The sequence below is a fragment of the Eublepharis macularius genome, chromosome 15 (assembly GCF_028583425.1).
Source record: "Eublepharis macularius isolate TG4126 chromosome 15, MPM_Emac_v1.0, whole genome shotgun sequence".
Taxonomy (NCBI): Eukaryota; Metazoa; Chordata; class Lepidosauria; order Squamata; family Eublepharidae; genus Eublepharis; species Eublepharis macularius.
Window position 1 is genome coordinate 9,578,475 of NC_072804.1, and position 13,347 is coordinate 9,591,821.

A 13,347-nucleotide genomic window follows, 5' to 3' on the forward strand; every position below is an offset into this window, starting at 1 on the left:
TAGCTTCCAACTTGATCCATCCCATAGGTACCGCCATCCCTCACCCTTCATCCATTGCTGGAACTATGCGTTGAGGAGGGTTACGGAAGGGTATTTGTGGGGCAGGCCTCCTAGGTGCATATGGTGCTGGGAGAGTAGGTACCAGAATGATTCCTTGGCGGGGGATAGGCCCAGCTGCTAGGGGAACTTGATAAACCCTCTGCAGCCACGGCGGAGGCATTGCCCTCAGTTGTGGCATGGGCCTAGGTTGAGGCCTGGATCGTGAGGCTCCCGCTGGTACCAGGACCAACTGTCCTCCTATTTGCGCCAGAGGTGCAAATCCACATCCACATCGGTTTCTTGGAGCCCTTACCATGAGTCCAGAATAAGCTAAGGGAGAAAAAGGAAATGTTCAGGAAGTGGAGAGAAGGACAGACCTCTAAAGAGGAGTATATGAGGGTTACTAGGTACTGCAGATCAGCCATCAGAGAGGCCAAAGCTCAATACGAGCTGGGTCTGGCCAGGAGGGCTCGCTACAATAAGAAAAACTTCTACAGATATGTGAGAAGCAAATGCAAGGCAAAAGAAGCAATTGGACCACTGTTGGGAGTAGATGGAGAAACTCTGATGCAGGACAGAGAAAAAGCAGACAGGCTTCATGACTTTTTTGCCTCTGTTTTCTCCCTGAAGAACTCAGGCACCATCTAGAGATAGTAGAAAATGTGGCAGGACACCTGAGTGGCTAATTGACATTGACAGAGAGGTTGTGGAGAGACATCTGGCTGCACTGGATGAATACAAATCCCCTGGGCCGGATGGGGTGCACCCAAGAGTGCTGAAAGAACGTTCCAGAGAACTTGCAGAACCCCTGTCCATCATCTTCAAGGCTTCCTGGAGGACTGGGGATGTGCCACAAGATTGGAGAGGAGCGAATGTCATCCCAATCTTTAAGAAAGGGAAGAAGGATGACCCGGGAAACTACAGGCCTGTCAGTCTGACTTCTGTGGCTGGGAAGATATTAGAACAGATTTTAAAGGGATCAATCTGTAAGCATCTGAAGGACTGCTCAGTGATCTGGGGAAGTCAGCATGGTTTTGTTCCTAACAGATCTTGCCAGACCAACCTGGTTTCCTTCTTTGATCGAGTGACCAGCTTAATGGATCAGGGGAACTCTGTTGACGTGATTTATCTGGATTTCAGTAAAGCTTTTGATAAGGTCCCCCATGACATTCTGATGGGCAAACTGGAAGAATGTGGAGTAGACGATAGGACAGTTTGGTGGATAGGGAACTGGTTGGAGGACCGCACTCAAAGAGTGGTGGTCAATGGCATTTCATCAGATTGGAGGGAGGTGTCCAGTGGGGTGCCACAGGGCTCAGTTTTGGGCCTGGTACTTTTCAATATTTTTATCAATGATCTGGATGAAGGAGTGGAAGGGCTGCTCATTACATTTGCTAATGATACCAAATTGGGAGGGGTAGCAAACACCTAAGAAGATAGAATTAAAATTCAACAAGACCTGAATACTCTGGAGAAGTGGGCAGCTGTGAATAGGATGCAATTCAACAAAGACAAGTGCACAGTATTACATCTGGGCCACAAAAATGGGAAGCACAAATACTGGATGGGGGATACACTTCTGGGCAGTAGTATATGTGAAAGGGATCTTGGGGTAAGAGTGGACTGTAAACTGAATATGAGCAGTCAGTGTGATGCGGTGGCAAAAAAGGCTAATTCAATCCGGGGTTGTATCAAAGGGGCCGTAGCATCAAAATCACAGGAGGTCATAGCCCCTCTCTATACTGCCTTGGTCAGGCCATACCTGGAGTATTGTGTGCAGTTCTGGAGGCCTCACATCAAAAAGGATGTGGACAAAATCGAGAGGGTGCAGAGGAGAGCGATGAGAATGATCAGGGGTCTAGAGACTGAGCCCTACGAGGAAAGGCTGAGGGCCTTGGGAATGTTTAGTTTGGAGAAGAGGAGACTGAGGGGGGGACATGATTAATCTCTTTAAATATTTGAAAGGCTGTCATTTGGAGGAGGGCAAGGAGCTGTTCCAGTTGGCAGCAGAGGGTAGGACGCGAAGCAATGGGCTAAAACTACATGCACAAAGGTACCGACTGGATATTAAGAAAAACTTTTTCACGGTCAGAGTAGTTCAAAAGTGGAATCAGCTGCCTAGGGAGGTGGTGAGCTCCCCCTCACTGGCAGTTTTCAAGAAGAGGCTGGATGAATACTTGTCAGAGATGCTTTAGGCTGATCCTGCACTGGGCAGGGGGTTGGACTAGATGGTCTGTATGGCCCCTTCAAACTCTATGATTCTATGATGCTATGATTCTATAATAGTAGTAGTAGCAGCAGCAGCAGCAGCAGCAGAAGCAGCAGCAGCAATAACCCCAAAGAGTACAAGAGTACATGTATACAATAAACAATGAATCGTACAAATGAAAATGTCTGTATACATTTACTTACATCATCTTCACCAAACAACATTTCAACCAGCATTGCTAAGTTTCTTCCGGAGTCATGAGTTAGTGGGAGGTCAACCTCTTATATTGACTCACCTAAGGCAATTGATGGGCGGGTAATTTAAGGAAATATCACATATGAGTCAGCAATTTGGTGCTGCTAGCTAAGTGTTAATATAACTTATTATAAAAAAGCTGTAAAATCTATTTCATTGTTTAGTCTTGCAGGAGCTAAACTGCCCAATCTAAAAATCCATTCTGCTTCCATGCCCAATAAAAATTTGTGAATGGCTGCACTCGGCGGAGATACTGCAACATGTAGTACTGACATATGAGTTGCTGACTCATATGTGATATTTCCTTAAATTGTATTAGTGTTAACATTTATGTTATAGGCATTTGAGGAATGGCTTGATAAAGCAATACACCACGAAACAGGCTGTCTCAATTGCTAGCGCATCCGTTGTCAACAGCCTGGGAGCTTCCTTATCTACCTTCTGGCTCCCATCAGACCCCCTTTGTCCTTCGTTGGCAGTTTTGTCCGCAAGAAAGAAAAAACAACCCTTTGGAATCGTGCACTTTGAAATATGAACATTGTATTTATATTGCATGTTACAATATATGTGTTGTATGAACCAAATTCCATGCGTTGGGGCTACATGCGTGTAGATAGATAGTCCCAGGTATTTTGGGAGTATATATATTGGAATACTTACCTTGTACTCTTTGCACTTATTGCACTAGCACTTTCATTAAAATTGTATTATTGTTATTATTAATTAGGTCTCTGTAGACTGTTTGGTCTTTGCTTGGCACATTTCTGTTTGAGACCAGTCCCTACTTGCAGTGGTGGTGGGGCTTGTGTGTTCTGATGATGCTGAGAGCTATGCTGGTGGTAGTGTTGCTACCAGTAGGGTCACCCAAACCAGACAGGTCTCGACTGAGGAGCCAGACTAAGTGCACCGAACAAGCATCAATCATGATGAGACAAAATAAACAGAAATCCGTACCAGATCGGTCATCGGCCGGGTCAACAAGGACTGTGGCAGGTGCTATGGCTTCTGGACACCTGTTGACAAATGGGCTACAGGGCTCAGCAGATTGTTGAGGAACCAGGACAGACTGCTGTAGTGCTACTGGAACAAAGTAAGCGCAAAATTTGGACAACTGTCAAAAATCAAGAAATAATGAAATGTTATTATAAGACAAACCCATCTCCCCATGGTTTCCAGAAAAGAATGATTCAAATTTGGAAAAAAAATCACCCACAAAGTAGTATAACAGAGCAAAGAATAATGGATCAAAGACGGTTCATTATTCGGAATAAAGTTTTGCCACCCTAGTCGGAATAATGAGACAGACACAAAGCTTGGAACTAAAGGGCCACTTTATTAAACATAACATCAACCATTAATACGGCAAGGGCCAACTAGCGGTACAGGTCAAGCCACGGGGTCACCCCTGGACCTCCGCCTTGACCTGTCTGGGCGAGCCCCGAAGCCCCAGGTGTGAGCCATCCTATGGATGGCTAAGACCCAGCCAGCCGGCAAAATGGATTCCCCCAGCTCAAGCTCCTAAGCCTCAGCTGTACAGCAGTGAGGGAAGGACTTGCACATGGGGTTCCCCAAGGCAGTCTGCCCACGCAGCATGGCAGCCGTCACAAGCAGTACCATCCGCTCCTGGCAGACCCCTCTTCCCCATCAGTGGAGAAGCGCCTAGGGTACTCACCGGCCCGCTCCCTATTCCCAAACTGTCTCCTGCCAGTGACCATCCTAAGGTGGCTCCACCTTGCCAATTACCTCAAACCTCTGCAAGCAGTACAAGGTAGGCAAAAAACTGCCTCTTCCCCATGCCAATTAGGGAAAAGGGGAAAAAATTCCTACCTGGCTCTGGCAACAGCAGCCGGCTAGTCCTGCACTACTACAGGGTGAGGTGGGTGGGCCGAGCATGCAGAGCAACTGCCAGCCGGCTGGGCGGAGTTGCCTCATAAGACTCCTTTCTCCGCCCCTCCGGCCTGAGACCCAGATACCATGGAAATGCTCTGTCTCCTTCTCCTTCCAGGGAGCCAAAGAGTGGCCCCCAGCCTTATCAGTGGAAGCTGCTGGCTGGGAGGGCCATATTGCCACCCTAGTCGGAATAATGAGACAGACACAAGGCTTGGAACTAAAGGGCCACTTTATTAAACATAACATCAACCATTAATACGGCAAGGGCCAACTAGCGGTACAGGTCAAGCCACGGGGTCACCCCTGGACCTCCTCCTTGACCTGTCTGGGCGAGCCCCGAAGCCCCAGGTGCAAGCCATCCTATGGATGGCTAAGACCCAGCCAGCCGGCAAAATGGATCCCCCCAGCTCAAGCTCCTAAGCCTCAGCCGTACAGCAGTGAGGGAAGGACTTGCACATGGGGTTCCCCAAGGCAGTCTGCCCACACAGCATGGCAGCCGTCACAAGCAGTACCATCCGCTCCTGGCAGACCCCTCTTCCCCATCAGTGGAGAAGCGCCTAGGTTACTCACCGGCCCGCTCCCTATTTCCAAACTGTCTCCTGCCACTGCCAGGGCCAAGCCTCTGCTTAGGCCCTAGCGCCCCACGGGTGGCCTAGTGCCAACCTCAGCCCTTGCCGTAGGTCATTGAGGAAGATGTCCTTGCCTTCAGTGGCCACGTGAACCCCCATTACCTCGGTAGAGGTTGGCAAATTCAGCCTAGTATGTAGGGGTGTGGCAAATAAATGCCCAGACCCTCCCCCAAAGCTTTCTCTATGGCTCTGTGACCTTTTACCTAGCCCTCACAGGAACTAAAGAGTCCCAAGCTTCCCACTACACCAACATGGAAACATTGAGGACCAGTCATCAATACACCAGGCCACTACTTGCCAATGCACCGCAAGCCTGTGTGAGCCTGTAACGAAAGGGCCATGCCCTGCAGCTAAGGTCATGCCCAGCAAGCCAAGGTCATTACCACGCGGTCAATGACCAGGACGTGAGGCGGACGTCCGCACCTCCCCTCAAACCATCAGGCCACTACTTGCCTGGGCGCTGCAAGCCTGTGTGAGCCTGTAAGGAAAGGGCCATGCCCTGTGAGACAAGGTCAACACCACGCAGCGAATGACCAGGACGTGAGGCGGAAGTCCGCACCTCCCCTCAAACCATCAGGCCACTACTTGCCTGGGCGCTGCAAGCCTGTGTGAGCCTGTAAGGAAAGGGCCATGCCCTGTGAGACAAGGTCAACAGCACGCGGCGAATGACCAGGACATGAGGCGGAAGTCCGCACCTCCCCTCAAACCATCAGGCCACTACTTGCCTGGGTGCTGCAAGCCTGCGTGAGCCTGTAAGGAAAGGGCCATGCCCTGTGAGACAAGGTCAACACCACGCGGCGAATGACCAGGACGTGAGGCGGAAGTCCGCACCTCCCCTCAGACCATCAGGCCACTACTTGCCTGGGCGCTGCAAGCCTGTGTGAGTCTGTAAGGAAAGGGCCATGCCCTGTGAGACAAGGTCATACCACCCAAGTGAATGACCTGAACATGAAATGGAGGCCCCTCCCCTCTCCAGCTCACGAGCACCATGTTTATGTGTGCAAATCTGTGTGAGCCTATACCGGAACAGCCATGCCCCGCAGCCAAGGTCATTAGTGCCCAAGTGACTGACCTGTACATGAGGTGTGGGGCTGCTCCTCCCGTTGAGCACACTGGGCCTCCTTGCCAATGCGTGCACATCTGCTGGGCCTGTAATGGAAGGGTCGTGCCCATGGGAAGCTCAGCTCATTACCCCAAGTGCATGACCAGGAGTGAGGCAAAGGACCCCACATCCCATCAAACAGAAATAGCAGCTCAGCCATCACTTTCCCCATGACTAATGCGGAGTCGACCAGACCCTTCCTTAAGGGCTTGGGTCATCACTGTGCTAACACTCAGGATTTAACTCTCATGCCCACCATTAATGTTGTGCGACCCTGGAAGCTGCCTGGCCGTACATCAAACCGAGAGGTTTACTGGTGAACCTAAATGCACCTAAGCTTCCTGATGGCTGCCACTGGATATGAGGCAAGGCCCTAACAGTCCACTCCCTCATAACTGGGAGAGATCCACCAACTCAGCCATAATTCCTACAGACCAACTGGTACCCCAGCCTAGAGACTGCCGGCCACACCCGGTTGCCAAAAATCAATAGCCCTCCCTGGGGGCATAGCTCAGAGGAAACCCGAGGGACAAGCTGTCCCATTCCATCGGCAGGCAAGACCGGGCTCTGCCTTAAAACATAAACGCCAGGACCAGTCTCCAGAACCCTCCTCAAAATCCTATGCCACTTGGATGAAAGAGGGTTAGGTATGGGCACCACTGCCTAATTGTCCGCATGAAGAGGGCAGAGGGGTTATCTAGTTCCCTCCCCCACAATCCAACTGCCATGAGGATTGGAAAATTCCAATCATATACGGTTTACAGTAAGACTCCTGTACTGACTGGTAAATGGGCCACTGCTCAGCCCACCAGTGCCCCTGAACTAAACCCAGAAGCCATTGGGCCCCAAGGCAGTGGAAACTCCAAGGACACTTCTAGGTGCCAACACCCTGGAGATAAGGCTCGATGCTCTGCCAGTTGCTGGAGCTCCCATAAAGAAAGGCCGGCTAACAGCCGACTGGCCCATGTGCAGTAAACTTTCTTAAGTCTCATTTACTTGTCCCCTCCTCAGGTCCACCTCATCCTTCTCCTCTGCTTCCTGAAGAGGAAAGTTAACCCCCAACACGCTGCTTCCTGTATGACTGTCCCTTTAGTACTGAGTCAAGTAACAACCCAGTGGCCAAACTGCAAAACCCAAAGGCAAGACCCAAGGTGATACAACCCAGGATCCTAAACATGGGAGTTAAGAGACTGCCGCCTGACCCCTTGGAGCCCCCACAGCCAGGCACTAGAGGCCAGTGGACTTACCTACCTTGTCAGTAACATGCACAGTCACTTCAACATGACTGGATTACAGCAGCCTAGGCCAGATCTGCTACTGACCATCAACGGTGCTAATCTGGTAGAAAGATCAGATCACATCATAGACTTCGGTGCCCTGCATGACAGCTGCAACAGCACAGCATGCCATTAGTTGGCCTGAGTGAGAAAACCTAAAAAACAAAAACAGCTCTTTAGGCCCACAAAGGCTGCAAACTGGGCAGGGAAAAGGGGGAGGGGTTTAACCAGCTACCACCCTGGGACTGTAGATCCTTGCTAAGCCAGTAGAAATAAGTGTGCAGCAAACCACCCTTCAGATGACTGCAAGCCCCCTCCACCCGAGCTTCAACCAGGCCTTCACTGCAGTAAGTACCCTCTCCAAATAAAGTGAAAACAGCGAGGGAGCCTAGATAGACTGGAGGCCTGCAGGGGCTGGGCCTAACCCTGCTTCAACCCTCCTGACTGAGACACACTGATAGCAGTATTTCCCTCCTGTCCTTGGCTGCTTCATCATCCTCACAGGCAGAGTCTGCAGGGCCGTTTTGCAGGAGGCCTATTCGCTGGCTGCTTGCCCTTGGCTACTACCCTTTTCTGGGTGGCATGATGGAAACATACAGTAAAGTAAAGTAATGTACTCTAAAATGACTGCGTTTAGAACTTCAAAGCCCAATAGGAACACAGCACCCCCCAAATGGCATCCCAAACACTGTGTAAGGCTGCAGAGGCCTCTAAAAATGGGCACCAGTGCAAGGAGGCTAAGCAGGCCACTGTGAGACACACTCAAAATGGTCACTTCCAGCACAGGATAACTTGCAAAACCCCCACAAAAATGGCCACTACTGCCAGTAAGCAGGAGGCAAATCAGGCCACACACAGCCCACACTCAAAAAGGCCACCACTGCTGCTGTGCATATTGCAGATGCCTTTACAATATGGCCCATTGCCAGGAAGCTAAGCAGACCACTGGGTGCCACTCACAAAATGGCCACCCTAGCACAGGATAAGCTGCAGAAGTCCCACTAAAATGGCTGCTACTGCCAGTAAGCAGGAGGCAAATCCGCCCACACAAAGCCCACACTCAAAATGGCCATCCCTGGTGCTATGCATATTGCAGATGCCTTCACAACATGGCTGCCATTGCCAGAAAGCTAAGCAAAGGTGTCACTCTCAAAATGGCCACCATAGAACAGGCAAGCTGCAAAAGCCCCACTAAAATGGTTGTTACTGCCAGTAAGCAGGAGGTAAATCAGTCCACACAAATGCCACACTCAAAATGGACATATTGTAGATGCCTTCACAACATGGCTGCTACTGCCAGGAGGCTAAGCAGGCCCCCAGGTGCCACTCTCAATATGGCCATACACAACTGAATAAACTGCCAAGCCCTCCCACAAAATGGACCCTGCTGCCTGAAAGCCTTAGGCCGAGCTATTGTTGTAGGTAACACTCCCTCCCAAGTAAGTGTAATGGCAGGGGAGGGAAAAGCCTAGACAGGGGGAGGGGGGGCTACCAGCATCCACCCTGCTAGGCCAGTAGTAATAAAGTATGCATTAATCCAGCCCTCAGATGACTACATCTCACCCCTGTGGCCTACAGCCAAGCCTATTGCTGCTGCCTGAAGTACTCTCTCCCAATAAAGTAAAATGGGGGGGAGAGGTGCCTAGGAAGGCCCAAGGCCTGCAAGGGCTGCTGTAGCCCTCCTGACTAATAGATAACAGGTCCCAAATGTAAGTAAGAAAAAAGCCTCTACCAAACCACTGAGCCTGGCGCTGGGCCTGGCTCTCCTCCTGGAGTTTGAAGGTAGCAAGCAGGGGAATAGCACAGCTTCTCCAAGGCAGCTAGGACTGCATAACCATGAGGGCCTTCGGAAAAACAGCCTCAGAGGAGCTTGACTGAGAGAGCTTGAGATGAGCTCTGATCAGGCCGAGCATGCAGAGCAACTGCCAGCCGGCTGGGCGGAGTTGCCTCATAAGACTCGCAAGTCCACCACATGTGATACAAAGATCCTTCATGCTTTTTACATTTCCAGCATTTATTAGACATGTTCAAATTCCCTAGCGCAATTTTCTTCGGTGTCAGGTACCAACGATAAATCATTTTATAAACGTTCTCTTTAACATTAATGCATGTCGTAATCTTCAACGTTTTTTTCCACAAATATTCCCACGCCTCCATTGTTATTTCTTTATTAAAATTTATGGCCCACTTCACCATTTGCACTTTGACTATCTCATCTTCTGTGTACCATTTTAACAACACTTTGTAAGTCTTAGAGATTTCCTTTTTATCTTCTTGTAGAATTATCTCCTCTAATTCCGAATTCTCCATTCTTACCCCTCCCTTCGCACAATCCGAGTTGTAAAGATCTCTAATCTGTCTATATTGAAACCAATCGTAACTTGGAGACAGCTCGTCTTGCGTCTTTATTCTTAATTTAGAAAATTCTATTCGTGTTATCTCCTTGTACGTTAAGCACTGTTGTTCATTATCGACAGTTCTCGGATCTATTACTTCATATGGAACCACCCAGGAGGGAATTCCTTCCTGTAGGTAATCTCTGTACTTCTTCCAAATTGTGAAGAGACTTCTCTGAATATAATGGTGTAAAAACATGGAATCTGCTTTTACTTTGTCATACCACAGATATGCATGCCATCCAAATATTTTTTTATATCCCTCTAAGGCCAGTAATTTGCGGTTTTTCAGCGTCATCCAGTCTTTCAGCCACACCAAACAGATTGCATCATAATAAAGTCTTAGATTGGGCAGTTGCATTCCACCTCTCTCTTTTGCATCCTGTAATACTTTCATTTTCACTCGAGGCTTCTTGCCTGCCCAAACAAAGTCCGATATTTTCCTCTGCCATTTTTCAACCTGCTTAGAGTCCCGAATGATTGGTATTGTCTGTAACAGAAACATCACTCTTGGCAACACATTCATCTTAACTACTGCAATTCTTCCCAACCATGACAAATTCAGTCTATTCCATTTAATCAAGTCTTGCTCTATCTGAGTCCACAATTTTTCATAATTGTTCTTGAATAGATCTATATTCTTTGCAGTCAGTTCAATTCCCAGATATTTCACCTTGCTTGTTACTTCACAGTCTGTTATTTCCATTAATAACTGTTGTTTTTGTTTAGTCATGTTCTTACATAAAATCTTTGACTTCTTTTTGTTTATATAGAATCCTGCCAAATCTCCAAATTCCTTAATTTTCTCTATTACCTTTGGCATGTTCTCAATTGGATCTTCCACAATTAACATTATATCATCCGCAAATGCTCTGACCTTATAGGAAAAGTCTTTTATTTTTATTCCACGGATTGCATTATCTTCTTGAATCTGTATCATCAATATTTCCAAAACCAAAATAAACAACAGTGGAGACAACGGGCAACCTTGTCTTGTACCTTTACCTATAGTCAGTTTCTTAGTCACCTCGTCATTCACCACAATTGCTGCACTCTGGTCTCTGTAAATTTCTTTCACTGCTCTTATGAATCTTTCCCCCATTTGTAGCTGTTCCATGGTGGCAAACATAAAGTCCCAGTTCAAATTGTCAAATGCCTTTTCAGCATCCACAAAGAAGAAACCAACTTCCTTGTCGCAACGCTTGTCATAATATTCAATAGCGTTTATAACTGTCCTTAAGTTATCTTTAATTTGTCTATTTGGTAAAAAACCAGCTTGTTCCTCCTCAATAACTGCAGAAAGCCATCCCTTTACTCTTTCCGCCAATATCTTCGCAAAAATTTTATAGTCATTATTAAGTAACGAGATAGGTCTATAGTTTTTAACATTAGTCAGATCCTGTCCTTCTTTGGGGATCAATGATATATTGGCTTCACTCCAAGTATCTGGAATCCTTTGATCCTTCAAAACACCATTGATCACTTCTTTTAGGAATGGCACCAGTTCATTAATCATTACCTTATAAAATTTGACTGTAAGTCCGTCAGGTCCTGGCGCCTTTCCCAAATTTGTTGACTGTATTGCCGTCCTTATCTCTTCCTCCGTTACTTCACTATTCAATTTATCTCTCCATCCCTCCGAAATTACTGGGAGCTTCATTTTCCCCAAATATGTCGCTATTGAGTCTTTGTTCACTTCTTTTTTATTGTACAGCTTAGCGTAAAATTTGTAAAAGGCTCTACTAATAGCTGTCTGTTCCAGGTATACTTTATTGTCCTCACATATTTTATTTATTATCTTCTTCTCCTTTCTCTTCTTCAATTGCCACGCCAGATATTTCCCAGGTTTATTTGCACCTTCAAACGACTTTTGGTTCGTCCTCTTAAGATTCCATTCCAATTCTTTATTATTCATTGCTGTCAACTGCTCTTGAAGTATTTTAATGTCCTGATATATTTTCTTTTTCCCTGGTCTTTTCTTTAGCTGTATTTCTTTGGCTTTTATTTTCTCCATAATCTCCTGTCTCTTCTCCTCTCTTTTCTTCCTGGCTCTTCCATGTAAGTCCATTAGTATGCCTCTAATTACTGCCTTGTAAGTATCCCATACCTTATTGGTTGGTACTTCTCTATTCATGTTGTGTTGTATGAAGAACTTAGTTTCCCTTCTCAACGTCTCCATATTTTCTCCCTCTTGCAACAAATCCTCATTTATTCTCCATCCTTTCCTTTTAGTTCTTTTCCCAAACTTCCACATAATTGGATTATGATCTGAGCCTACCATAGGCATTATTTCCACATCCTTAGTCCAAAGCACTAAGTCTTTTGAGGCCCAGATCATATCAATTCTTGATAACGTAGTTAAAGAGAATGTTTATAAAATGATTTATCGTTGGTATTTGACACCAAAGAAAATTGCGTTAGGGAATTTGAACATGTCTAATAAATGCTGGAAATGTAAAAAGCATGAAGGATCGTTGTACCACATGTGGTGGACTTGTGAGGTAGATAGGCAGTACTGGGGGGAAATAATAAGAGTGCTAAGTGAGATTTTACAATTTCAAGTTAATAAGAACCCAGAACTCCTGCTACTGAACTTGGGAATGGAGGATATTCTGGCACAATATTCTGGCATTGTTATTTTACATGACAGCAGTGGCTAGACTGTTGTATGCGCAAAAGTGGAAAGTACAAGAAGTGCCAACTATCGAGGACTGGATTTACAAATTGCTGTACATGGCGGAAATGGACAAAATGACAAGGAAACTGAGAGACCTTGATCCAGGACAGTTCAACATGGATTGGGAAAAGTTGAAGCAATATTTGGTGAAAAAATGGGAGGTGGGAGGAGAACTGTGGCAGTTTGAAAATTACTGAAGTACAACAAAAGAAGAGGGAAGTGACTTTACCGAGGAGAGGAGAGTTAAATGAGAAATTCTAAGCAAATATTTTATTTGACTACTATACATAGTACTAAGTAATAGAGGTGTTACTATAAGAATTATAAGGATAGAAATTAACTAATTTTATTTCTGGCAGATAATTGTATAATGGAGAAATTATATAACTAAGATAGAATGAATATAAGATAGAAGGAAGTAAAGAGCAACATATAGAGTATGAGTTAAATTGATTGACTTACAGTGAATGTATACAATGCTTATAGAAGTACTTAAAGTTATGCAGAATAAGGGACAAATTGTTTGCCCCATATTGACGAGACAAGAATGAAATAAGATAGAATATGGAGTACAAAAGTAGACAAATGACTGTTATTATTAAAGAATATATGCCAGGAATGTAACATTTAGTCGATAAGTTAAGTGGGAAAGGGAATAGAGATAGCACTGTGTTATAATAGAAGCTTAGAAGTGAGTGAAAGTATATGTTTAATAGAATAAAATAAGTTTGAAATGAGTACGGGGAAAAAACGGATAAGGGGTTGGAAAACTGTTGGAAGTCAACAAAAGGGGGGAGGGAGGGGGTTAGAACTGGAATATTTAAAGGAAATTGATTGTAATAGATATTATAGAGATTTCTAATCCAATAAAAA